The sequence below is a fragment of the Lathyrus oleraceus genome, chromosome 3 (genome assembly GCF_024323335.1).
Source record: "Lathyrus oleraceus cultivar Zhongwan6 chromosome 3, CAAS_Psat_ZW6_1.0, whole genome shotgun sequence".
Classification (NCBI taxonomy): Eukaryota; Viridiplantae; Streptophyta; class Magnoliopsida; order Fabales; family Fabaceae; genus Lathyrus; species Lathyrus oleraceus.
In genome coordinates, this window is record NC_066581.1 from 3,024,573 (window position 1) to 3,050,367 (window position 25,795).

Below are 25,795 nucleotides of genomic sequence, written 5' to 3' on the forward strand. Positions count from 1 at the left end.
AATATAAAAATAAAAATAATAATAAAAAAATAAATAAAATATAATAGAAAAACCTGGACTTGGACCTCTCTTATTTGAGCCCACAAAGCCATGAAAATCAGGTTATAAAAGAGGGAGATCAGACAAAAAAAGGAAGAGAAGCAAAATACTCTGAGGTTTCCTTGAAACAAAACCCTTGACAAAACCTGGAGAGAAACCTGACAGAGAACTCAGAGCAACCCCCAGGCAGCTCTGAAAAATTCAATCTGACTCACACACTTTCATCTCACGCAAACCCTAACATTGCCTTGCAAACCCAGCCGTGCCATTTGATTTCAACCGGTCTCTCCCATCAGTTTTTGTGAGGGCTCACAGACTCTTGCAGAGATGGTTTGCGTGGTTTTCCCACTTTATTTGTGGGATACCCCCTGGAGGTTTATTCCGATTACTTGTACTGACTCACCTTTCTTTGATGGCATTAGCTTGGGAGATCCCTGGGTTTCTTACTCCTTTAATTGCTGTTACTTCGGATCTTTATCCGGGTGGTACTTTTACCTCTTTTCCGTATTTTATCGCTTTCTTAGCTGGAAGACCTCGATAGGAGGCATTTGTTTTCTTTTGTTTATTTACTTCTGAGCCCCTTGTTGGCACATTTACTTTATACATGTTTGTTTTGTATGTGTTCGTATCCCTGCAGGTAGCGCGGTTCCTTCGTCAAGGACTGCCTTTTTGCCCTTGAGCATCCCAAACCCTAAAACCCAAAGCAACACGTTAACTCCTTCTACTACAGGCGAGTAAGTCTCCAAAGGTCGAGCATCCGGTAGATTGCGTAGTGACGTCGTTCGTCCAATACCCAATCCATAACCCCATAGTTAGCCGAGCTACGTTTTGCTCTGATTCTCAGGCCAGATGAGATACATAGGCATAAGACGCGATATCTTAGCGAGCACAATTACCCTTAACCCCTAGGTAGCCGAGCTACGAAGACTCTGATTCTCATACTCAGATGAGATACGTATGCAGTGGATGCGACATCCGCGCGAGTCATTTTCATTTAACCCCCTTTTTTTTAGTAAATAACACATTAGATAAACCCACACTCTTTAGACAAGAACTACAAAAGTGGATCCCGTAGAGTACTACGGATGCGTAGGGGTGCTATACCTTCCCTTCGCATAACCGACTCCCAAACCCAAGATTTGGTTGCAAGACACCGTCTTGTCCTTTCCTTTTTCAAGTTTACTTCGAGCGTTTCCTTTCCCTCCTTTGGGATGAATAACGCACGGTGGCGACTCTTCTGTCATTTTCTTTCGCCGGTTGTTTTTTCGCGCACTGTATTTTTCAGGTTGCAACATTATCCCCAGCAGAGATGGATCATTTTCCAACATCAGTATAGCACATTTGTAGCAGTTGCCCTTGGCAACATTCAGAATCAATAATCCCAGTGAGATTTATTTTCTAACCAGTCCGTGAAAGGAAAGCTCGATTCTCTTCCGATCTAGTCACCAGTAAGTGTCTGCCTTATTTCGACATATATAAGTATCATCCTGGCGATATCGGTAAGTGTCGGTTTGATCCCAGCAAGTGTCTGTTCTTTTCTTTGATGTCGGCGAACATCATCCTTCGATGTCGGTAAAACGTCGAGTTCTAATCGTTGGCCATCAGTAAATGGCATGTCTCTCATGGTGTCTACTAAAATCATTCTGTCAACACCCGTGTGTGTCCTTTCCCTTTTGGTGTCGGTAAACAACATTGATTCGATGTCGGTAAACATCAGCTGCTCGTTAACCATCGGTAAATGGTTTTGTTGTTAAGATTTCCCAGCAGATTCGCTATCCATAAATATCGAGTACTTCATTTTCGCCATCGGTAAATGGTTTCGTTTCATAAATTTATCCTTTCTTTGGTGTCGGTAAACATCTTTGTTCGATGTCGGTAAACATTGAGTTCCTTCCCAGTCATCGGTAAATGTCTGGTCGTGTAGCGCTTTCTTTGACATCGATAAATGTCTGGTCTTGTTTCACTTATAAACATCCTTGTTCGATGTCGGTAAACATCGAGTTCCGTCCCAGTCATCGGTAAATGTTTGGTCTTGTTTCATCTTGTTCCTCCCCAGTGAAGCCACCATCGGTAAATGGCCTCACTTTCCTTGATATCGGTAAATATCAAATTTTATTTTGAAGCCGCCATCGGTAAATGGCCTCGCTTTCCTTGATATCGGTAAATATCAAATTTTATTTTGAAGCCGCCATTGGTAAATGGCCTTGCTTTCCTTGATATCGGTAAATATCAGTTTTGTTTTGAAGCCGCCATCCGTAAATGGCCTCGCTTTCCTCGCTTCGTGACCTACAGAGTGCAAATTCTCCGGTTCATTTGATATTCAATCTCTATTTACCTTGAAAGTTTGATAGCCGCGGCTTTCATCTGTTCAGGTTCACAATTGATTGAATAGGGGCAGTTGTAGCACCTCAAATTTGCCCTCCTCATTCATGCATTCATTTTTTAGGTCATTTAACATTTCATATTGCATTTCATCATGTCAATCAGAATTAGCTCCAAGAAGCCTGAATATCATCCAAGACACTTTGTGGGTCCTATCTGGGTGATCAGTCAACACAAGGGAATGACTTGGGTTACTTCCAACATGTTCAAATGAGGTCTATTCATCATTCAAAGCATTAATCTTAAGGGAACAAAGGTCCAGGACACAAGTTACCAAGTTTGGAAAAGCAGAGCCTGAGCTGTCAAGCTCGCTAGGCGAGCAACATGGTTTGCTAAGCAAACTGAACTGTCATGCTCGCAAAGTGAGCAGATCCTTCGCTAGGCGAAGCTCACGCGTTTGAGAAAAATAACAGAAAGTCTTGGGTCTGAGTTGCTCTCATTTGAGCCCACAATGCCACGAAAATTAGGCTATATATTCTAGACTTCCACCTCCAAAAAAGACCGGAGCTAACCTGACCTAAAACCCTAGACAGAGAGAAGAGCTAACTGATTCAGAGCAACCTCCGGACATTGAAGGAAACTCATCTGCAAAGAACTAATTCCAGACTCTAGGATTGCTCTGCAAACCCAACCAGGGAAATTCAATTTCAATCAATCTCTCCAATCAGGTTTGCCTTATTCCCATTACTCTATGCTTAATTTGGATACTCTGAATGTATGAGGTATTATCGCGAGGTTTTTCCCACGGGTTTAAATGTATATGAATATGTAAATCAATGCCTTGAATGTTTTAATCGTTTCGTTTCGAATGGATACCATAGGGTTTGGGTTGCCGAGATCGGACTGTTATCAATGAAGAACCCAAAACCCGCAGGCCTTCGCTAGCACCTTCCCTAGGCGAGCCTGCAGCGAAGCTTCGCTAAGCGACGCAGCAGCGATCGCGCCAGCATTTGTTTTTTTTGTTTGCTCTAACCTGTTTCGTGTTTGCCATGGCATGGTTTTCTCCTGATTCCATCCTGTTACTCTAACCTGTTTGTTGAGTTTTTGTGAGGGCTCACCTGACTCTTGCAGAGATGGCTTGGTATTTCATTTTATTTGTGGGATACCACCTGGAGGTTTATTCTGATTACCTGTACTGATACACTTTATTTGATGGTGCTAGCTTGGGAGATCTCTGGGTTTCTGATTTCTTTAGTTGTTGTTGCTTCGGATCTTTATCCGTGTGGTACTTTTACCCCTTTCCCGCATTTTACCGCTTTCTTAGCTGGGAGACCTCAATATGAGGCAATGTTTTTTGTGTGTTTGAGCCCCTTGTTGGCAGGTTTACTTTATGATACATATTTTGTGTGGTGTGGTCGTCTCCCCACAGGGTTGCTAGGCTTCGTATAGTCTCTCGTTTGCATGTCAATTAAGGTAGCACGGTTCCTTCGTCTAGGACTTCCTTTTGGCATGAGCATTCCTAAAACCCAGCAACTCATTGATTTTTCTTCTCCTAAGAACACTTTTACTCCTTCTACTACAGGCGAGTAAGTCTCCAAAGGTCGAGCATCCGGTAGATTGTGTAGTAACATCGTTCAACCCTTACCCCGTAGTTAGCCGAACTACGGCTTGCTCTGATTCTCATTCCAGATGAGATACGTAGGTATAAGACGCGATGTCTTACCGAGCACACTTCCCTTAGCCCATAGGTCAGCCGAGCTATGAAGACTCTGATTCTCATATTCAGATGAGATACGTATGCAGTGGATGCGACATCCGTGCGAGTCATTTTCTTTTGACCCCCCTTTTAGTAAATAATACATTAGATAAACATACACCCTTTAGACAAGAACAACAAAAGTGGATCCCGTAGAGTACTACGGATGCGTAGGGGTGCTAATACCTTCCCTTCGCATAATCGGCTCCCGAACCCAAGATTTGGTTGCGAGACCTTGTTTTTTCCTTTCCTCTTTTCAGGTTTACTTCGAGCGTTTCCTTTCCCTCCTTTGGGATAAATAACGCACGGTGGTGACTCTTCTGTTATTCTTTTTCGCCGGTTGTTTTTTCGCATTTTTATTTTTTAGGTTGCGATAGTCTTTGCAATTCATGGAGATGTGTAATGCCAAGTTGTCGTCTCTTCCCTCCTCAGGGAGATCAGAGTCTCAAAAGCTCAAATTGTTACAAGCGGTAATGTTTGCAACAATGCTATCGAATTGCTCTATTGTGACATCATGATCTACATGTGCCACATCCAAAACTTTCTGCAGAGCCTCTCTATGTGGTTCTGAATTTAGAAGTAATGATAACACGGATATCTTGGATGGCGTTTGTAGAAGCTGGTCTACAACATTGTACTCGCTCCTTTTGATGAGCATCAGCATCTCATCACAGTCTTCTTTCTCATTGCCACTAGGGCCAACAGAAGTAGGCGTTTTCAGTACAGAGAAAGGTTTAACAGCAAGTGCCGGATACGGAGGATTCACCGCATTCCCAATCGGGCGTTCAGCAAAATCCGCATTAGATTGAGGCTTCGGTGGTGCTGAAAATACACGACCGATGCGGGTCAAACCACTTACATCAACGATGTTCACTACAGATGAGGAAGGCAAAGGCACTTCTTTCCCATCTTCTACAGCAACAGCGTTGTAACGAAAGGGAATTGCCTTTTCAGATGAGTACGATACTGGACCGGGAGGTTTAATGATCAGACAAGGAGAAGCCTTTTGCTTGCTACCATCATACTTGATGATAACAGGTTCGGGCATCCGGAAAACTGGGGAAATCACGTTGACCTCAGGTTCATCTTCATCAACATTCCTATTCTGAAGAATCTCAATGACTCCTTCATCCAGCATTTCCTGAAGATCTTTACACACCTGGCGACAACCCAATCGGTTAACAGGGCATATTCGGAATCTATCATGATCGTGCTCATAGTGACTGTAATCACACAGCAAACGGTGCAACTCGACCAGGGACTATCAAATATGACTAACATATTTGACCTTGTATTTTCCAGGGCAGCCCTGGACCATGTTGACAAATTTCCCATGCTCGGGCAATGGGTTCTTCTTCACGTTAGGACCTACGTCCTCGAAACACAAAATGCCACACCTCACAAGGTCTTGAACCTTGGTCTTCAAAGGGTAACAATTCTCCACGTCGTGGTCAGGAGCACCCGAATGATAAACACAATGCAATTCAGGCTTATACTACCACTGAGGGTTAGCAGGTATAGCCGGTGGGTCTCTTGGAGTAATCAGCTTCCTCTCTATCAAAGAGGGATATAGTTCTGCATACGTCATTGGAATAGGATCAAAGGTGACCCTTTTACTCTCGTAACTCGTGCTGGTTTGATTACTGTTTCGAGGCTGGTAGGCCTACTATTGCGGACGGTGTTGTTGTTGCTGATATTGCTGAGGTGGTTGTTGATTGTTGCTATGTTGGTGATACTGTTGATTATCTCTGAAAACAGGTGCTATATGAGCCACCTGGTGCTGGTTACTGGCGGGACGCACAATCTTCCTCCTCACAGAGGGTCTTCTAGGTTTTACATGGGAGGTCACAGCATGTGCCTCTCCATCTTTCTTCTTTGCAAACGCCCCATAGCGCTTGGTAGAAGAGCCTTCCTCTCTGGTCAGACGTCCTTCTCTAACCCCTTCTTCTAAACGCATCCCCATATTCACCATCTCGGTGAAATCAGAAGAAGCGCTAGCAATCATCCGCTCATAATAGAATGAACTCAAGGTCTTCAGAAAGATCTTGGTCATTTCCTTCTCTTCTAGTGGAGGCACGATCTGTGCTGCCACCTCTCACCACCTCTGGGCATACTCTTTGAATGTTTCCTTGTCCTTCTGGGACATGGTCCTCAACTGATCCCTATCGGGAGCCATATCCACGTTATATTTGTATTGCTTGACGAAGGCCTCGACAAGGTCGTTGAAGGATCGGATGGCCACACTGTCTAACCCCATGTACCATCTCAGGGCAGCACCGGACAAACTGTCTTGAAAGTAGTGGATGAGCAACTAGTCGTTATCAGTCTGAGTAGACATCTTCCTGGAATACATGACCGGGTGGCTGAGAGTACAGGTATTCCCTTTGTATTTTTCAAAGTCAGGGACCTTGAATTTCACAGGAATCTTCACGTTGGGAACTAAATAGAGATCGACAACAGACTTGCCCAAAAGATCCTTTCCTCTAAGAGTCTTCAATTCCTTACAAAGCTCAAGAAATTGATCATTCATAGCGTCCATCTTCTCATAGACATCTGGGCCCTCAGACGGCTCAGAATGATAGATGGTGCCGTCTACCCTAGGCGTGGTATGCACGACAGGAGGAGGAACGGCAAGGACCGGGCTAGATGCCGGCATAGAAGCAAAAGTTGGAGCAGGACCCTCAGGCATGAAATTAGGAGGAATCCCCCATGGGAATCCGGCTGGCATGGTTGTCGGAACAAAGTGTGCACTGGCTGCAGGCATAGTTGAAGAGACGATCTCAGAGATGACTGTCCTCTGGGGAGGAGTTGAAGGCGTCGGAGAAGACTGGCTCTGGGCAGCCAGGAACGATTCCATCAAAGCACTTAGTCTGGCCACTTCCTCCTTGAGTTCACGGTTTTCTTGCTCTAGATGATCCATCAGTCTTGCAGAGTTAGCTTTAGTGTAGTACCGGTGAGTCAACTTGTCTTCAAAATAAATGAAGAACACAAAGTTAGACCACAGGACAAGAGGCCAGAAACAAAACCTGCTTATGCACATTATACATGTAATGCTTGTGCACATGATTTGTTTTATATTTCAAAGGAATTTTAGGGTTTTCTTTGCAAACTTTGGAATCTTTTAACATTCATCGCATATAGAAATGTCTCATAAAATAATATTAGGGAAAAAAAGTACAACATTATCAATCATGTACAAGAGGAAAGGAAAATAATCATCCTATGGATCCCTAGAAACAATCATCCAATGCTCGGGACACAGGAAGATAGGATGCGCGAAGCCTCTTTAATTCCTCCTCATAAGCTGCCTCCATACCCCCCTTCTCTTTGGCGAGTCGATCGTACTTCCTCTTCCAAAACCGGGAAGACTGAGGAAGTAGAGAAGTCCATGCATCATTGGGATCATCAATAACCTGATGCTCGAGGAACTCAATCAAAGCATCCTTCTTCTTAATCTGCTGAAACAACTCTTCCCTTTAATGGATCCAGGCAAGTGATAGGTCTTCGTCTCTCAACTCCACTACTCCTGGATTAGGGAGGGTTGAAGGCCCAGCCATAATCATAGGTGTAGGTTTCGGATACTCGTAAGGCATGAGATACTCAGAAGCTCTCCTCCTTACCCAAGCAGTGTAAGGCTCCAAAGCGATGCAATTCTTAGGACCCAACTCCTTCCTTCCTATCTTATGAATCTTGCGCCAAGCGCGTACCATTCTGCCCTTCAAGCCTTGGGGATCTTTACCCTCCTGAAAGAACACACCCTCTAACAGAATGTTATTAGGTTTATCCTTTAGGGGGAACCCAAGATGACGACGTGCCAAAATAGGGTTGTAGTTAATCCCACCACATGTACCAAGAAGAGGCATATTGGAGAATTCACCACAAGAGTCAATAATCTACACACCATTATAGACACGGTTATACCAAGAGATATCATCATTAGTGAGAGACATAAGTCTCGTGGACCACCGTAGACATCCCTTGTTCTCCTTGAAAGCGACCGTCTGAGGTAAGTGAGAAATAAACCACTTATACAATAGAGGCAAACAACACACAATGGCGCCACCACCCTTTGCATTCCTCATATGCAAAGAGAGGTAAGTATCACCCAACAGAGTCGGAACGGGATTAAGAGTAGAAAAGATCCTAATAGCGTTCACATCCACAAACTTGTCGATGTTGGGGAACAATACCAATCCATAGATGAGAAGCACAAATATGGCTTCAAAAGCATCCTCACTCATGGCCTTCCCATAGACAGTAGCTTGAGCAATGGGGAACTCAGAAGGGAGACCTTAAATTCCACCTTTGGTAGTCATATGAGCACTAACCAGGGATTCATCTATGTGTAACATGTCAGCTATCTCTTGAGAAGTAGGAATACTCTCCAAGCCACTGAACGGCAACTGATCCAGGATAGGTATATCCACAAGATAAGCATACTCCTCAAGGGTAGGCAGAAGCTGAAAGTCCGGAAACGTGAAGCAATGGTACAAGGGATCATAAAACTGCACCAATACACTCATCAATCCTTCGTCCACCTGAGTAGTCAGAAGAGGAAGAAGCTTCCCAAAACGAGCTTTGAAACCCAAGGGATCTAGTACATAGGATGTCAGATTCCTTAACTCTTTCAAATCTGGTTGTCTGAAGCTGTACTTCTTTGTATTCCTTCTTTGTCTTTCCATGTCTGAATTTTTTTGCAAATAAACCCCTTAAGTTCCTTGAAAATTTCCTTTATTATTGATGATATGGATGCAAATGAGTGCATGAATGCATGAATGCACCAAACACACTCAAGGATCAAGCAAAGCACACCAACCAAAGGTCATGGGATGGATCATATTATCCTTAATATCAATCATCCATTTTGGTGGATTATGGTTTACACCTTATTAACACCCAAGTTCCATTGATATTAAGGATATATGAACGGATCAACCATGAATCAAGGGTTTGTTGCAAGTCACGAGCATGGGGTTTAGGTTAAGAACCACCCAAAGGGAATGTACTAGGGTTTAAACCTGTCAAACATGTTCTACAAGAGGTTCCCATAGTCATCATCCCATCTTTCGGATATTATCGGAGAAACGACTACTCGTTTTCCAAAAATATTCTCAAGAGAGACTCTTATGAGTGTAGTATCGTGTAACAATCGTATCAAATCTTACACTTGAACGACTTTTGCACTACATCCTAAAAATAGGCCAAGATGGGCTTGGTAAACTAAAGTCCTTGGCTTCTAAGGTCTATATTGGAAGGAATAATGTCTAACCACAACTTACTCGTGTGACATTATTGATCCCAACATGACCTCTACCAAGTGAATGGTCTTGCAAGTCAACTTGCTAAGGAATAACTCCACACAAATCAACAAGACTACGCCATTCTCCTATTCTAAGTGCACACGAGTCCGGGTATAGAACTCATCTCACAAATATCACCAAGCATACAAGGAATTAATATCAAGCAAATCAATCATTACATACAATACAGTAATCCCAAATTGCACAAAAAATATGTCACAAAAGAATACAATACAACAAGCATGAAAAGTTGGCAAAACCCACTAGGCAAATTTCCCCAGCAGAGTCGCCACTTTTCTGTAGTGGGGTATTCGTTACCATTAGAGATATTGACTAAATCCAAGGTAAATCATACAAGTCGAGTCGCCACCGCACTTCTATTTATCCAAAGGAATGGTTAGAAAGCGAACAAAAACCTAATAGTTTTAACAAAAACTAGTAAAAGAAACAAAGATCTGGGTAAGGGGGTTGGTTATGCAATGGGAAGGTGTTAGGCACCCAAAACATCCTAGGTACTCCTAGGGAGCCCTTTTCATACTTGTTGTAAGGTTGTTGTCTTTGTGAAAATTTGTTTGTGCAAACATGATTGAAGAGATGAGAAGAGAATATACAAATTATTTACATTTTGTGTTTGAATGGATAAACCCATTGCCTACGTACCATCTTAAAAGATTAGGATCAAAACCTCGTAGTTCAGGGTAAAAATCTCAAAAATGAGTTGGTGAATTGATTGGTCCAAAAGCCTTAAGGTCTTTTGTTATCAAAGGGAGAAAACTCAACCAAACCACAAATCCACCATGCGAGGATAGCTTCAACATGCTAGTGAGGGGTTAACCCTATAACAAGCATGGAAGACTTATTGTCCATCACTAAGGATATAGGTGAGTATTACATCTACCACAAGGATAACTCAAACCTAATAGCTAAAGGTTATGAAAGATTTTGATTAAGAAAGTGGCCATTGGAACCACAAAAGACATTTGAATGGGTTATATTTACCAATTAGGAGTATATAAAAAAATGGTCAAAGTTGACTTAAAGGTTCAATTCAAAATAAGTTCTATGAAAAGAAAGTTTGAAAATCAAAAGCATAAGGCTTAGGTTTCTAATGTTTGAGAACAACAATTAAATGCTTGCACAAAAGGGGTTTTGGCTTGGGTTAGAGTGGAGAGAAGAAGAAGAAAGGCTAAGTCCTAAGCAAAGCAAAACAGATGAGGGATAAGAAATGAAACCACAGTAGGAGTTCCTCTCTTGAGATCATATTGATGATCCAAGTAGCTCCCATCCTTTGGAACAAAGCAACCACAAACCAAATATTTCAAGCAATCAAACACAAGGTCATGCTCCTAAGAATCCTTCAATGGCTTTTGCATCTCTTTCTTTAGATGAACATGGCAATGGTCCTCCAATTAAGCTCAAATGGGAACTCCTAGCATAAAAGCACACACATCAAAAGTTCCATGAAGTAAAACAAGAATGGACAAGAGTGAGTTTAGAGATTTGGTCCTTCCAATCCATCTTCATCATTAAGATCCTTTTACTCCAATTTTGCATAACGAAGGTCTTAGAATCTAAGTCCAAACTCTCCATTTCTTTGCATAGGGAAAGTCCTAGAAACTAAGTCCATTTCTTTGCATTTGGTTCACCACAATCAAAACAAAACAACAAGCAAAATAATATATACACAATTATATGCTCAAGTGAGCAAAAGGCAAATGGCATTAACATAAACATGTGCTCAAGTGAGCAAAGAGAAAAACAAATGAATAATATGTGCAAGAAAAGTAAATTGCATAAAAGTAAATTGCACAAAGTAAAAGTTAGTTGTTAGTGGTTAATGGTTAGTGTGCCATAAGGCAAAATTTAGCGCTATGTTAAGCAATCGTAATTGGACTTATGTAGAAGTCACAACTATCTGAGGTCGGTCAATAATAATGTAGGCAACAAACACAAGTTAGGAGTCTTGATTAGTGAACCAAGTCCCAACAACTTGCCATGCCAAAAAGAAAAATGAGAAATGATCTTGTATTGGTTTAAGCCTTTTGCATGATTTAAAAGACAACCTATCCTTAATGCAAAGCCATTCACTTGATCAATTGATCAAGATGAATTAGATTTGAATCAAGGAAGGTTAAATCTCCCTAATCAATACTAACTTATCAACCTTCAACTCATTGATCAAGAGAAAAGAAGAAGAAGAAAGAGATGAATAAGAGAAATGGAAATGACAAAATGGTAAAAGAAATATAAATGCATTAAATGGAACAATCATGTACCAATCCTCATATGTTGACCAATAACATTGAAAGTCAAAGTCAAACAATCAAAAACAGAAATGAGATGAGGATTGGAAGTCAAGAAAAGAATAAAATATTTTTGGCATGTTTTAATACTTAAAATAAACTTGAATTAAAATAAATGGAAATGTCAAACTTCAAAATCACTTCAAATAAACCTTGAAAGGTCCAAATGATTTATCTTAAGTTCAACAAGGTCAAACAAAGTTTGACAAAAAATTTCAGCATTTTTTAAAAGTCAGAAACCATTTTTAATCAATTAAAAATGGATAAAAATAACCTAATTGAACTAAAATCTCAAATAAATCTCAAATCAATTCAAAAATTGATGAGAATATTTTTCATAGATCCATCATCATTCAAATAGGTTAGGAAAATATTTTTGCATTTTTTGAATATCAAAAACTATTTAAAATGAGTTAAAAATAACCAGATAAAAGAAAATTCACAAAAAATATCAAATGAAAAAATAAAAAATATTAAATATCAGAAATAGAAACTAGAATTTATTTGGAAAATAATGCAACTGGTCCCATAATTTTTGGATAAAAAATGAAAGAGATATTAATTTTTGAAAATAATTGGAATTAAAGAAAATAAAAGGAAAATAAAACAGAAAATAGAAATTGTAAAAAGCGTGGACCGTCTGATCTAAGCTCGTTAATTGAGCTGGCAAATCAAGAGGCCACGAAGCGCGCACCTACCATGGATCCAAGTCAATGCGTGCACATGAGAAAGAATTAAAAGTCATAACAATGGACGCCTGGGATCGAATCTGGAATTATCATCACACGGTCCAGATTTAAACTGGAGATGATAAAGCCACCGGAGCCACCGTCTTCTCCGGTGAGCTTCCAGATTCTGGCCAAAATGCAGAAACACAAAAGGCAACTAAAACATGCGATCTATATATCAATAGAAAGCTGGGATGATGTACATCATCCCTATACCATCCATTTTCATTCTAGATCTCTATGATTTGAGAAATTAGAAGTTGAAAAATCTGGTGTTCATCATGAACTCAATGAATTACAAAAATTAAAAGCATAAACATGATGCCTCCATTGGGAGGACTTCAGCCAACACAAAATCATAGCCAGTAGGTCAAAGGATTAGGAGAATCGAAGAAAATACCAGTTGGAAGGTAAGCTTGAGTTCTGGTGATTTGAGCTTGAAACCTTGCTTGCTTTATAAAAATAGAAGTTCAATGAAGTGTATGGTGAAGGTCTAGAAGCACTAGATCTAAGAATACAACCAGATAAAGTTGAATTCTAGATCTGAAAATTTTAAGAGAAATGAAACTTGCTTCTTTAGTGATGGTTAGGGAATGAATTCTGCAGCATTTCAGGTTGAAATTAGGCGTGTAATGGAAGCTCTCATGCCATATATTTATAGCCAATGCCATGCTGAAAGTGTGATTTCAAACTTGCATGAATGAAGGGGGGCTCCATGCATGGGCCTGTACAAGCGCATGAAGGGCCCAATTCCACATGGATTGGCAAGCTGAGATCAAGAATGAATGAAATGGACGTGCAATTTTGATGTAATCAGCTCATGCATGGTAGTTGAATCAAGTTTCCCAAAAATGCACTTAAGGTTCTCCACTTCGAAAATGATATTTTCCAAATCCAAATGTAGCCATGTGAGTAATGGTTGGAAAGGTCTTGATGTAAGGAACAATTGTTATGTTGGTCAAAAATCCATTTGGAATGTGGAAATTTAGGAAATTTGAGATTAAAGTGTGATGTGCAAAACATGTCAAGGCAAGGTTTCTAAAATTGGCCAACTTTCGAGCCCCTCTGTTTGGACGATGCAAGCTTCAAATGGAAAAACCTCGAACAACAAAATTGTATATATTTTCAAGAAAATCAAAATGGACTTAAATTTTGCATCATTTCGATTTTTGATGAAGAAGTTATGGGCACTTGAAGTTGGACTTTTTTGACTTTTAATGCCTTTGACCCAAAAGGACCTATAATGTCTTGCATTATCACATGTATTTCCTTTGAGATTTTGAAATTTTGTTCAACATAACATTTGAAGTAGACATCTTAATATTTTCAATGCATTTAATCCCACTTCAAAATCATAAAAAATGAATGAGTTATGTCCTTGGGAAGTTGACCTTAAATTAGGGTTTCAGTCAAAATGACCTATAATGTATTGGAATGGCAGATGGTCTTCCAAGCTTCAAATCAAATTTTTATGAACATTAAAGTTGTTCATATTGTCCTTAAGAACATTTTTTATTTTGGGATCATCTCTATTTGACCAACACATAAAAAGTTAGGTCTCAGTGTATTTCAAAATGGTTAGATGATTTGACTGATCAACTTTTCAATTCCATGCCTCATATCTTTATGAATTGATGATTGAGGATACTCAAATAAGTTCAAACATGTATGAAATGAATAGTTAAAGAACTTCCCTTGATTGTATTTGACCATGGGCTGAGGTTGCTTCATGAGCAAGGCATTGTGGTGCACATATGGATTAGGGTTTCCTTGAAGAACAAGACCTCAAACCCTTTGACTTGCTTTGATCAAAATGATGAATTGAGATGCTAGGGAGGCATATTTGATGGATGAGAGCTTTGGGAACCATTACCATGCTTGCTTTCTGTCGCAACCTGAAAAATGCAGTGCGCGAAAAAACAACCGGCGAAAGAAAATGACAGAAGAGTCGCCACCGTGCGTTATTCATCCCAAAGGAGGGAAAGGAAACGCTCGAAGTAAACCTGAAAAAGGAAAGGACAAGACGGGGTCTCGCAACCAAATCTTGGGTTCGGGAGTCGGTTATGCGAAGGGAAGGTATTAGCACCCCTACGCATCCGTAGTACTCTACGGGATCCACTTGTGTAGTTCTTGTCTAAAGGGTGTGAGTTTATCTTGTGCTGTTTACCAAAAAAAGGGGGTTAAATGAAAATGACTCACGCGGATGTTACATCCACTGCATACGTATCTCATCTGAATATGAGAATCAGAGTCTTCGTAGCTCGGCTGACCTATGGGTTGGGGGGATGTGTGCTCGCTAAGACATCGCGTCTTATGCCTACGTATCTCATCTGGCCTGAGAATCAGAGAAAAACGTAGTTCGGCTAACTATGGGGTTATGGATTGGGTTTTGGACGAACGACGTCACTACGCAATCTACCGGATGCTCGACCTTTGGAGACTTACTCGCCTGTAGTAGAAGGAGTTAACGTGTTGCTTTGGGTTTTAGGGTTTGGGATGCTCAAGGGCAAAAGAGCAGTCCTTGACGAAGGAACCGCGCTACCTGTGGGGATACGAACACATATAAAACAAACATGTATAAAGTAAACATGCCAACAAGGGGCTCAAAAGTAAATAAACAAAAGAAAACAAATGCCCCCTTTTCGTGTTTTCAATCCACCGGGATACCCATTTTTTCCTGAGCCGCCCTTTTGGGTTTTCGACTCACCGGGTGTACTCTTTTTTTATATCCCTAATTTTTGCCCGAAACTCTATATTCTTTTTTTTTCTTTGGTTCGTCGGGATGCCCTTTTTTTGCCTGGACTATTCTTTTTATCGTCCAGTTGGTCTATTTTATGCGAAGTATTTTTTTTAACTGCGTCTGAGTTAATAGGGGACGGGAATCCTTCGCCATCCATGGTTGTTAGCATCAAAGCTCCGCCATAGAAAATCCTTTTAACCACGTACGGACCCTCATAGTTCGGTGTCCATTTGCCCCTGTGATCTGTGTTGGGAGGAAGAAATCTTTTGAGTACCAATTTACCGACTTGATACCCCCGAGGGCGCACTTTCTGACCAAATGCTTTCTTCATTCGTCTCTAACCGAGATACGTCAATTCTGGGCACGTAGTTCCAGCATAGCACCTTAATCATCGAAGACAAGGTAAACAAAGCATCAGCAAATTGGTTTTCTTCAAAAGAAAGTCAACAATCTTCTCGTGTAGTCTCTGTAAGGAGCTAGATGAGGCTGAGGTGTATACCATTTCCCGTTGGTTTGATTGATGACCAAAGTTGAATCCCCGTATACATCCTGGGTTTTAATCTGTATATTGACGGCTTCCTCAAGTCTTAGGATACAAGCTTCATATTCGGCTTCATTGTTGGTGCAGGGAAAAGTTATTCTGGCACAAAATGGCATATGAACCCCCTCCGGCATGATCAACACTTCACCAACTCCGCGACCATTGATGTGGACCGCCCCATGAAACATCATAACCCATTTGGATTCAAGGTCAGGCCCCTCCTCCGGGAGTGGTTCCTCTCAATCTTTCGATTTGAGAAACATGATGTCCTCATCAGGAAAGTCAAACCTCATAGGTTGGTAATCATCAATCGGTTGCTCTGCAAGATAGTCTGACAAGACACTTCCCTTGATGGCTTTTTGTGAAGTGTATTGGATGTCATACTCTGTCAGTATCATTTGTCACCTAGTAACCTTTCCGGTAAGTGCTGGCTTTTCAAAAATATACTTGACTGGATCCATTTTTGATATCAATAGAGTCGTGTGAGTCAACATACACTGTCTTAGTCGGCGAGCAGCCCATGCCAAAGCGCGGCAAGTTTTTTTGAGCAATGAGTATCTTTGTTCACAGTCGGTAAACTTTTGCTAAGGTAGTATATTGCATGCTCTTTTCGACCTGACTCGTCATGTTGACCGAGCACACAACCCACTGACCTTTCTAACACAGTCAAGTACATGATCAACGGTCTTTCCTCTCGGCCTGTAGACTTGCCCCGATCTTGATCTCTTTCTTGTCGTCTGCGGTACCGATGTTGACGGTCTCAATCACCTCCTGATAAGGTGTAATAGCTCGGTCCTCCTGTTTCAACAATCTGGCTAACCCTTCAGGCAATTCACAATCTTCCTCAACCCCTTCTTCGGCTTAATAGATAGGATTGTCGAAGTCATACTAGGCCATAGCAGTGTCGTTAGTAGTGAGATCCGGGTGGTCCGCTCTGCATGATGGAGGATCATGCTTTACCTTAGAATGAGAGATTTTTTTTTTGGAAAGAAAGAAAAAACGAAAAAAGAAACATTGCCATTTTTTTTTTAAAAGTAGAAAACAACTGAAAGAAAGAGAACACAAAATTGTTTGCAAAAGCCGTCCTTTATTGATGATAAAAATAATTGCGAAATGTAACTAAATGGATGGCCCTACAAATGAGTCGTTACACCTTCGGCAAAGTGTAAGACTTTATTATGCATGTAATAAAGGAAAACAATAAAATCACTCTTTCAGTAGAGTAACCCGGACGGTCTTTTCAGACGACCAATTGTCGAGCTTTTCTCCCGGGACACACGGGCGAATCCAGCTATCTATGTCACCGTCGCTGTCAACCTTGTCTTCATCTGCAACATTGATGATGTGGGGAGAAACCAAACCCCCGCTGGAGAGAGTACCGGTTTCATTCTTCTGAGATCCCAGAGCATACCTCAATCCAAACTTGTCTTCTTTGATGACTGGCTCCACAAATTTGCCCCAGCCTTGGGCATTACCAGCTTTAACCACTTCGACAACTTGCTTGTATGAAGAGATAGAAGTCCCGACCTTCTCAAACTCAGGTGAAAAGACTGCTTCGGGCGCGACCTCATTGATGTTTATGGCTTCGAAGCCTTGACACAGCATCTCGTGCATCTCGCCGTCCATCTCTGCATACTTAAATGTAGACAGGTGGCTAACAAAAATACCCTCTTCACCACAGACAGTGACGACTTGACCTTCTAGTTCATATTTGAGCTTCTGGTGGAGGGTAGAAGTAACAACACCGGCAACATGAGTCCAAGGCCGACCTAGTAGACAGCTGTAGGCAGGCTGGATATCCATCACATAAAAGGTTCTCTTGAACACCTGCGGTCCAATCTTAACCGGCAACTCAACTTCGCCAAAGACAGCTCTCTTAGAGCCATCAAAAGCCCTCACAACTAAGTTACTTAGCCTCAGGATGGTGTCATCGCAATCCAACTTCGTTAAGGCTTTCTTTGGAAGAACGTTCAGAGAAGAGCCTGTATCAACCAAAACATGGGAAAGCACCAGCCCTTTGCACTCCATTGTGATATGCAAGGCTTTGTTGTGATTCCTGCCCTCAGATGTCAGGTCATTATCGGTGAAACCTAGCCCCGGCTAGAGTTTACATTGGAAACTACCGACTCCAGCTGGTTAACAGTTATCTCCGGTGGAACATAGGCCATATTCAGTACTTTCAACAAGGCTGCTCTGTGCGCCTCAGAGCACATCAATAGTGACAGAATGGAGATCTTTGAGGGTGTCTGATTTAGCTGGTCGACTACCTTGTAGTCACTTTTCTTGATAATCCCCATAAACTCATCCACTTCCTTCTCGAATGCGGTCTGAGGAGGATCTTCCTCAGTAGTTACCTCTTTGGCCGCCATCTGTTTCCCTTTAGCCTTGGCAGCCGCCTCGGCTTCAGTATTCGCGCGTAATATTGATGGTGCAAATAGGCGTCCACTGCGAGTGAAGCCACCAACCCTTCCAACATTGTCTACAGCGGAGCTACCAATGTCAATGTCTTCTTCGTTAACTTTCTGCCCCTGGCAGTGGATATCAGCCCCATAGTGCCACGGGATAGCACTGTCTTTCTCATACGGAACGGGTCCTGGTATTATGATGGTGATCGGACCAACCAAAGTCGGTTGAGGGCTGTCAGAGTCAATTGCAACTGGTGCTGAACTTTCGATGTTCACCGCTGCTGGTTCTGTACTTTCTGGGAAATATATTGTTGTCGGAGCGAGTCTCTCGGGAACACATATTTCTTCAAGAGTGAAATAAAACGTCACCGTCGATACATCATTCTTCACTGGACGGGCCTGATCGAACTGAAGACAACCTTCATCTATCAGTTGCTGAATACCCCTTCTCAAACTGTCACATCCGTTTTCGGCAGCTCGACAATTTCTGCATTCTTCCCCACAGCCCGGGAAAATCTGTCCTTTCAGAAGTCGGTCTTTAACCACAGATAGCGAAGTCTTCACCTTAGTCACATCAGAAACCAAATTCAAAGTTTCCCCACTATCAACAGCATTAATCCTCTGCCCACCGTGAGCCGACATCGGGTTCTGGATAACATTAGGCACCGGAGCAAAATTGATAGCCTGGGCATCTCTCAAATCTTGTACCTTTAACTGGAGAGCCTTGCAATTATCTGTAGTATGGCCAGGTGCTTTGGAGTGAAAAGCATATCTGGCGTTGACATCATAACCTCTAGGCAAATTATTGGGATCGATTGGTGGGGCCAGAGTTCTCAACGTAACCAGATTCATGTAAATCAGCTTGGGAAGTAATACTGAATAAGGCATTGGGATTGGCTCGATGACCCCGTCCGTCTGCCTTGGACGTTGTTGATAGTGTCTCTGCTGACCCGGATTACCTCCTTGTTGTTGATTGTTGTACCTGGGTTGTTGTTGCGGATGATATTGCGGTTGAGGAACAGGTGTTGGAATAGTGACTGCGGCCACTTGATCTTGATAATAATTAGGGCGTCCTCTACCTCTGCCTCTGTCGGCATACACAACGCTTGCCACGCCTTCTTTTCTTCGCTGACCGTTACCAGCAAACGGTCTCTTGAGACCTGATGAGTTGGAAGCACTATTGTCTTGAATTCGACCCATCTTCAACAGACTCTCGATTCTTTCTCCAGCAATTACTATCTCTGCAAAGCTGATTGATGGGAAAGCAGCCAATCTCTCAATATAATTGCCTTGAAGAGTGTTCATGAACATGTCCGCCATCTCCCTTTCAGACATAGGGGGTTGGACGGACGCAACAATCTGTATCCAACGCTGAGCATACTCTCTAAAGGTTTCCTTGGCAGTCTGAGACATACCTTGCAACAAGGTCCGATTTGGAGCCATGTCCAAGTTGTATTGATATTGCTTGACAAAAGCCTCTGCCATGTCTTTCCAGCTCTTGATGGTAGTACGAGACAAATGAGAATACCATTCACGAAAAGCTCCAGTTAGGCTGTCTTCAAAATAGTACATCCACAACTTTTCATCTTCCGTGTGAGCTCCCAACCTTCCTAGATAAGATTGGAGATGAGTGCGTGGGCAAGAAGCCCCGTTGTATTTCTCAAAAGTAGGGGGTTTGAACTTGTGAGGAATCCTTACTCCCTGAACCAGACCATGATTTGTGACATCAAAGCCTAAGGAATTTTGAGACTCCAAAGATTTGAGCTTCTCAGCAAGCTCATCCATACGGCGAGTGGTCTCGAGGGCCTCGTCGTGCAAAGAAAATTGATCATACTGATAATCTTCAGTAACGGGGCGCCCGTTAATCCGAATTCCTTGATTCACATTGTACCTTTCGCCAATACCATTTCCAACATTCCCTGTGTTGCCAACATTACCCGGGTTTCCATCAGCATTTGCGTTACCGGCGTTACCGGTGTTCACAGGGTTATCAGCATTCCCAGGGTTACCAGGGTTTCCCTCAGCATTTGGTATCTCCACCTCCGGATCGGGTCTCGGTTGCTCAACCAATTCCCTCAGCTTTTCCTGGCCTTCTGCCATACCAGTCATCAATGTCATGAACTGATCCATCCTTTCACGCATATCAGCCAGCTCTTTCTGTACTTGGTCCTTCGCTAGCTGTGGACGATTTTCCTTTGTCGGGTACCTGTGGACTCGCTTGGGACCAATAACTGCCTGATACAGGGCACAAACATTAGACACTGCGGTGACACCTACAAAACCGACAAGGGTTAATATGCATGGTATGCGATGCACTGCTTGTTCAGTTTTAAGGCACCCCCGTTTTGAAAGGGAATACCCTGCAAATGAATAAGCATGAGATGTTGGATGCAAATATGCAGATGATGTTATGCAATGCAAAGGCATGTCAATCAGAATTGATGGATCCGCTTGAACATCTGTCAAGTTGCACTTCCTGGAGAGAAATTCACTGAGGAATATAATACAAGACCAAAACTCTGCTTCAGAAAACCGGGTTGGTTGGAGGTTAAGGTTTCCTGAATTTAGCCCGCCCCTCACTGGTAGGTTCTAAGAACAAAATGTTCGTCAGCTTCAGCCCTTCAGTCGCGAATAATACGTTTACCACTGAAGGTTTGGTATTATTACGGGACAAAAGACCTCCATTGACTCCCCTCAATAGGACATCCTAATAGCAAGTTCCGAGTCTCAGGATCCTCGGATTGAGCAGCGAGAATGCGCCCACCAGAGCTAACATAATCACGTCTCGGAGGAGAGGCCTCGACTGAGTTCTCGGGAAATGGTCACCAGAGTCGACGATTTCTAGAGGAACATCCTGCCGTTACGGAACACCCGTAAGACATAACATATCCAAAAGAAACCTCGTCTGGGTGTGGTTCTTCACGAACGACTTAACGTAGCAACACGCCACGCAAGCCTCATGATTATCTACTCTAAAACCTGTGTGTACACTCAAGCCTGGGTAATGGGCTTATCTCTCATAGAACACCCCATCCCAACAAACAAACAAACAAATCCAACAGATACAACAGATGCATGCAAGCAGGTAAGCAAATAAAGGTACAAAAGCATGAACACCCAATAAACAAGAAATCACACAAGCTAGGAGGGACTCGCTTAGGGAAGATGGACCAGCAAGAGGTCAACTTCTTTCAATCCCCAACAGAGTCGCCAGCTTTCGCAACCTGAAAAATACAGTGCGCGAAAAAACAACCGGCGAAAGAAAATGACAGAAGAGTCGCCACCGTGCGTTATTCATCCCAAAGGAGGGAAAGGAAACGCTCGAAGTAAACCTGAAAAAGGAAAGGACAAGACGGGGTCTCGCAACCAAATCTTGGGTTCGGGAGTCGGTTATGCGAAGGGAAGGTATTAGCACCCCTACGCATCCGTAGTACTCTACGGGATCCACTTGCGTAGTTCTTGTCTAAAGGGTGTGAGTTTATCTTGGGCTGTTTACCAAAAAAAAGGGGTTAAATGAAAATGACTCGCGCGGATGTCGCATCCACTGCATACGTATCTCATCTGAATATGAGAATCAGAGTCTTCGTAGCTCGGCTGACCTATGGGTTGGGGGGATGTGTGCTCGCTAAGACATCCCGTCTTATGCCTACGTATCTCATCTGGCCTGAGAATCAGAGCAAAACGTAGTTCGGCTAACTATGGGGTTATGGATTGGGTTTTGGACGAACGACGTCACTACGAAATCTACCGGATGCTCGACCATTGGAGACTTACTCGCCTGTAATAGAAGGAGATAACGTGTTGCTTTGGGTTTTAGGGTTTGGGATGCTCAAGGGCAAAAGAGCAGTCCTTGACGAAGGAACCGCGCTACCTGTGGGGATACGAACACATATAAAACAAACATGTATAAAGTAAACATGCCAACAAGGGGCTCAGAAGTAAATAAACAAAAGAAAACAAATGCCTCCTATCGAGGTCTTCCAGCTAAGAAAGCGATAAAATGCGGAAAAGAGGTAAAAGTACCACACGGATAAAGATCCGAAGTAACAACAATTAAAGGAGTAAGAAACCCAGGGATCTCCCAAGCTAATGCCATCAAAGAAAGGTGAGTCAGTACAGGTAATCGAAATGAAACCTCCAAGTGGTATCCCACAAATAAAGTGGGAAAACCACGCAAGCCATCTCTACAAGAGTCTGTGAGCCCTCACAAAAACTCAACAAAAGGGTTAGTGAAACACGATAAGCATTTTTTTTATGAATAACAGTATGGTTTCAGAAACCTCAAACCCTGTGGCATACATTTCAGAAATCATGTGATTAAACATTCAAGGCATAGGTTTCACCCATTCATGCATAATTAAACCCGTGGGCAAAAACATAATGAAATTCATCCATCATACCTCATACATTCAGATGATCCAAATTAAGAGCATAAAATCATGGGAATGAGGCAAACCTGATGGGAGAGACCGGTTGAAATCAAATGGCACGGCTGGGTTTGCAAGGCAATGTTAGGGTTTGTGTGAGATGAAAGTGTGTGAGTCAGATTGAATTTTTCAGAGCTGCCTGGGGGTTGCTCTGAGTTCTCTGTCAGGTTTCTCTCCAGGTTTTGTCAAGGGTTTTGTTTCAAGGAAACCTCAGAGTATTTTGCTTCTCTTCCTTTTTCTGTCTGATCTCCCTCTTTTATAACCTGATTTTCATGGCTTTGTGGGCTCAAATGAGAGAGGTCCAAGTCCAAGTTTTTTCTATTATATTTTTTTTTATTATTATTTTTATCTATTTATTTATTTTTGTAAAAAAATAATTTTTATTTTTATTTTTTTTCGTTTTTTTTTTATTTTACGTTTTTATTTTTATTTTTTTTTCTTCGTTTTTTTCTTTCTTTCTTTTTTTATATTTTTTTTTATTTTTTTTTTAAAGTTTCTTGGATCTAATTCTGATTGACATGATGAAATGCAATATGAAATGCTAAATGAATGCATGAATGAGGAGGACAAATTTTGGGGTGTTACACTTTCATCTCTTCTTGACCATGTCTTTGTACCAAGGATCCCCTAGAGGCTTTTGACCTTGTGATTGCTCAAGCTACAAATAAAAGATGTTAGTGACATATTTTTGTGCTTTTGGTTAGTAAACAAAATGAGAAAAGCAATAATATACAATTCAAGCATGTTTGGTGATCTCAAACCACTCACAAGGAGTCCCACCCAAAGGTAAAGGGAAACAAGATGCTCAATGATCCTTGAGGCTATGCAAATGAAATGTTATGATACCATGAGGGATCTTAGGGACAAAATTAGGGTCTTACAGAGACTACTCCCCAGCAGAGTCGCCACTTAATTTCTGTAGCGGAAAAATCATTTTTATAAAGCTATGGATAAGCTAGAGATCAAATAACAAGAGTCGCCACCGCGCTTTTATTGTTTCCAAGGGAAAAGGGAAAAAGTACGAACAAAACCCAAAAAAGAAGTTTTCAAATCAACACTAATAAAATGCAAGAGATTACAGGTAAGGGGGTTGGTTACATAGAGGGAAGATGTTAGCACCCAAAGTGTCCTAGGTACTCCTAGGGAGCCCTTTTTGTGTGCATATGTATTTTGTACAAAGTGATGTTTACAAACAAATAGAATGGGGGGATGAGAAAAGAATTCATTAATTATATTTTTGTGTTTGACAAGACCTTCGGTCTTGTGCCTACGTACCAACATAAAAATGAGGGATCAAAACCTCGTAGTTCGTGATACAAATTTCAAAGTGGATGCATTGCTTTTAACAAAAATTAAGTTTGAAAGGCACAAAGGCCTAAAAAGTTTTTGAATGAGTTAGTTCTTTTTGACTTTTCGAAAGTTTAAGTCAAGTATAGTTAAGTTTATATACAAGTTTGATTTAAGAAAGAAGTTTGATAATGTAATGGCATAAGGCCGAAGTTTCTATCTTTTGCAACGTGGTCAAAGTTTAGAATAAACTAAGTTCAATCAAAGAAGGTTTTCAAAAAGGGATGGAGAGATTTTTGAAATTAAAGAAGTGGGGAGAAGATGAAGAGACTATCCTATGTACAAAATTAAAAGTTTAGAGTTGAAAAGATCTGACCAAATGGGTAGCAATCCAATAGACAAGAATGTCAATAGAAACCCAGAATTCCCTTGGACTTTTTATAATCAAGCAACACACAAATGCATAATTATATTATCTTGAAGAGCAAGGCATTAAATAAAGATGGCCACATCCAACCTTATCCACTCCATGATCTTCTTTAAGGTAGTCCATGTAACAAATGAATTTCACAAGTCACAAGTTCAAAATAACAACTTCACAATGATCACGTTGCATATGAACTTAGAGAGATCTTGAATGTTGTATCTGATGAAGTTTCAAACTGCAATCACTTGGTTTCTGAATATGTTGGCATTGGCCAAGTCCTTTAGCATTGGAATGTTGCCTAAGTTCTAAGTCCATTTGTCCAAGATCAAGCCAACAGTCCACACAAAAGTTTTGTTTTAGGGTTTTTGTTGTTATTATGTACATTAATGGTCAAAGACCACACAAACAAACAAAGTATACACAAAACAAAGTATATCACACAATATGGTCCAAGTGGACAAAGTGAAAATTGCATTAACATAAACAATTAGAATGATATGAACAATGGCAAATGTATAAAAGCTAGAATTAAATGACATTAAAGTAAAGGGCTTAAAATTAAAAGTTAATAGTTAATAGGTTAAAAGTTAGTATTGTTTTGCTTTTGCTTTTCATTCTTAGACATTCTCTGGAGAACACTCAACCCACTTATCACAAGCATGAATCCTTGAGCCAAAATATCTTCCAAAGGAAGGAAAGAATGCCAAGTTTCCACACAATACCATGAAAGAGGGGAGACTTACAATCTTACTAACTAGATTGCTATGCCTTTTTTGTCACAAATTTAGCGCTATGTTAAGCAATCGTAATTAGGCTTATGTAGAAGTCATAACTATTTGTGGCTGGGCAATAGAATTTTGGTGTTAATGAATGTTAGAGACATAATATTATGAACTATGCTCATGAAACATACCATACACAAAAAGAATATGCAAAAGGTGTGGCCTAATCTCATCCATACTCGTGTTAATTTTTCAATCAACTAGCTTTAGGTCTTTGAGATATTATAGGCCAAATGAGATGAATGCATAAAGAAGGGGAATGAGATGAAGAAGGATGGGAATGGATGAAATCACAAATTGATCAAAGAAGGACTTTTACCAAATTAATATCATTCATTCATTTTGGGAGATGGAATGTACATTCTATCAATCCCCTAAATCCAATGATATTAATTTGACAAAGTCAAATCAACCTTGATCAAGGCCCAACAACAAGAGTCAAACATAAACAAGTCATCACAATTGGTCAACAAAATTATTTGGCATTTATTCCAATTATAAATACTAAAATAATGCATTAAAATTAAATATGGTTTGCCAAATTCCTAAAATCTCATCAAAACACCAAATAAATGACCATGACATTTATCATAGGTCAAACAAGGTCAAAGGATCTTGGAGAAAAAATTTCGGAATTTTAAAAGACTTAAAAGTATTTTTAAACAATTAAAAACAAATGAATAAACAATTAAATCATGAAAAATATTAATAAAGATCCAAAAAATAATTTTAATTCAG